Source organism: Galeopterus variegatus, unplaced genomic scaffold (genome assembly GCF_000696425.1).
Source record: "Galeopterus variegatus unplaced genomic scaffold, G_variegatus-3.0.2 Scaffold545, whole genome shotgun sequence".
In the NCBI taxonomy this organism is placed as follows: Eukaryota; Metazoa; Chordata; class Mammalia; order Dermoptera; family Cynocephalidae; genus Galeopterus; species Galeopterus variegatus.
The window spans coordinates 426420-429582 of NW_007726656.1; positions in this window are offsets into that span (position 1 = coordinate 426420).

Consider the following 3163-nt stretch of genomic DNA (forward strand, 5'->3'; position numbering starts at 1 on the left):
GTGCTCCGCTCCGGCCCGGCCCACAGCCGCCGCCGGGCAGCGTTGGGCGGACCCGGCGTGCCCCGCGGGCGTGCCCGGAGGGACGGACAGGCAGGCACGGCTTCCGTTTCCCTCTCCCGCTGGCAACGGGGCAGCCCGGTGCCCCCGGCTCCACTCCGTCAGACCGGCGAGCATGCAGGAAAACCGACGTAAACTCGCCATTCCACCCACTCGGCAAACTGCAGTGGGAGAGGGGCTCCGGCAGAGAGAAGTAGGCCCTGGGCAAGTCGGGGAAGCTTTCACGGGATGTGACTGGACCTCCGCTCCTCTCCTTTCAGTGGTTCCAGCCTTCCTGGGCCTGCAGCTTCAGGGGGTCTTCTGAGTGGGCTCCTTCCCTTCACTTAAACGTGCAGAGCTCCTACTATGTGTCTGGATCAGGGCTAGGTCCTGGGGATACAAAGATGGGTCAGGCAGACTCTGCCCTAGAGAGTCTAATAGGTAACTTTAATATAATATAAGGTGGTCAGAACCACACAGGCCAAATGAAGGGCTCCGAACTCCGCCTGCTGTTCAGGGAAAGCTTTTTGGAAGAGCGGATACCTGATCTTAGTTTTAAAAAGCAAAAGAGTCAGCCAAAGGTTGAAAGGGTGTTTCGGGCAGAGAAGATGACACGAATAAAGAAAATATATGTAACAACCACAAGCCAACCAGCTGAATGTTTCATTCATCTAGTACATACTCATATGTGGACTGCAAGATGAGTTTCAGAAGGTGAGGTTCCATTATGAACTCTTTCCCAAACTCCAAACTGTTATAAGCAACTTCTTCCTTGTCTGGAATGATCTCAATCTGAACAACTCCCAGAGACCAACTCTTGTTTCCCCCACAAATACTCACATACCTCAAACCTGCTCGACCACCAGTCTTCACCATTCCATTCACCCAGTTGCTTGGGCCAGTGTCCTCAGGGCCTCTCTTCCCTCCTCAGATGCCGTCTAATGCACCAGTCAAGCCAGTCAGTTCTGTCTTCAGAATGTATCCTGGGCCTGACTGCTTCTCACCACCTCCATTATTGACATCCAAGCCCAGGTCACCGTTGTCTCCTACCTGGACTATTGGTTTCCTGGCTTCTACCCTAGCCTTTCTTACAGAGGACTCTATAGCAGCCAAAATAATCTTTAAAAAACAAAAAGCAAATGTGATTCTCCTACTCAAAACCCTCCAGTAGTCTCCCATTACTCAGAACAATCTCCTAACCTGGCCTACAGTTCACCCCATGTCCTTATCTGATTTGACTCCTGCCCATCTGGATGACTCTGCCACCTCTTGCTGCCTTGTGGGTCCTCTGAGCCACCAAACCTGTCCCTGCCTTGGGGTCTTTCCATTTATTATTCCCTCTGCAAGGAAAATTTGTCTCCATATCACCCCTTTTCATTTTCCCACCATATTCAGTTCTCTGCTCGTGTCTATCTTCCCTCAGCCTTGCCTGCCCATCCTGTCTAAAAGAGCACCCGTCCCTGGCTGGAGAGCACCTCCTCTCCAGCTCAGTTCTTCTCTGTAGCATTTATCAATACCTGGGGAGTGGGGGGACTTGAATATATGTCGTCTGTACCACTGTCAAGTTCCATGACAGTTGAGACTCTCGTCTTATTCTCTTATATATCCCTAGCTTTTAGAATAGTTTACGTGCTAGTATTAGGACAGAATAGGTCCTCATTAAATGTTATTAAATATTAAATAATGATGACATAGTAGTTCCTTATTAAATGTTGAAGGAATGGATGGGCTTGTATACAACATTAAGGAGCTTGGCTTCAATTCTGTAAGTGATGGGGAGATGGGGGCAGATGTACATTTTAGATAGATCGCCCTGGCAGTAATGTGAAGAACACAGTGGGGTCATGACAGGAAAAGCAGAGGTGGGAACAGGAGATCATCAGAAGGCCACTGAGGGCAGGACAGTCCACCTTCCACACTGCTGCCAGTATTGTGTTTTAAACACAAGTGTGCACACACTCACGTACACACACGTGAGTGCTCATACACAAATCAGGTCATGGTGCTTCCAGTGTCAATCAGGACTTGGCTGTGAATACTACAAAAGCAACTTGATCTAACTTAAGTGAAAGGGATGCTTGATAAGCAGGGAGACCAAACTCACAGACCCCTAGAGTATGGATGATGTGGCATTTTCCAGAAAGAGCCAGGAACTAGGGCCTGAGAAGCCACTACAAACTTTTTTTTTTTGGCAGCTGACCAGTATAGGAATCTGAACCCTTGACCTGGGTTTTATCAGCACCATGCTCTTCCAAATGAGCCAACTGGTCAGCCCTCATTACACGTTTTGACAGTATTCTCCTGTCTCTTATTGCTGTATCACTCAGCCTATCTGTTTTGTTCTTTTCTGTCTTTCTTTAGTCCAGTTTTCCTGATAATGGGATAGAAGGTGGCTACCCTCATAGCCTCCCAGTTTTTACATCTCCTTCAAGAAACCAGCCCAATCTGAACTAATATCTTCTATGAGTGTACTTCAAAGAGTTCACAGAAAGATTTGTACTAACTTTCGATTCTATTTTTCCATGAACTTTTTGAAGTACCCCTGTATTCTGAATTCTGTGTATCTGGGAGATGGATAGGTTGGTCTTCTGGGACTATCAGATCCGTCTAAAGAAATGGAGTGACAGAGTACAAACATGCCTACTGAGGGTCAACCCTGTGTTAAACTGTGAGCTAGACAGATACCATAACGGAGTCCCTTGGCTGCCCACCATCCCTCCCCTACAACACACACAACTTTATTCCTTTTTATATATTCTAAAGATAGCCCTGCTAATGCATTCTGGTGATCCCGAGTACAAATTCAGTCACACTTAACTTCTCCCAAAGTTATATCCAGCCATGTCATGAGAGACAATATGATGGAGACATTTGTTCTCCAAGCCCATTACTAAGTTCCTTTCGAAGCCTCTAGGTAATGTCCACTCCTCTTCTGTTTTGGTCTTTATCCGATTCAGGTATGCAATTACTGGACTCTGATAAAGTTGACCTTTCTTGCCTACCAGTTTCATTTTTGAGAGTTCTCAAATCCTGTAATCTTGCCCAGTGGGTGGGTCTCTGTGAGTCCTGAGGGCTGCTAAACCAGGAGAAGGCCCCTGAGGGGCCCTGCTGATCTTCATTGTTCTTA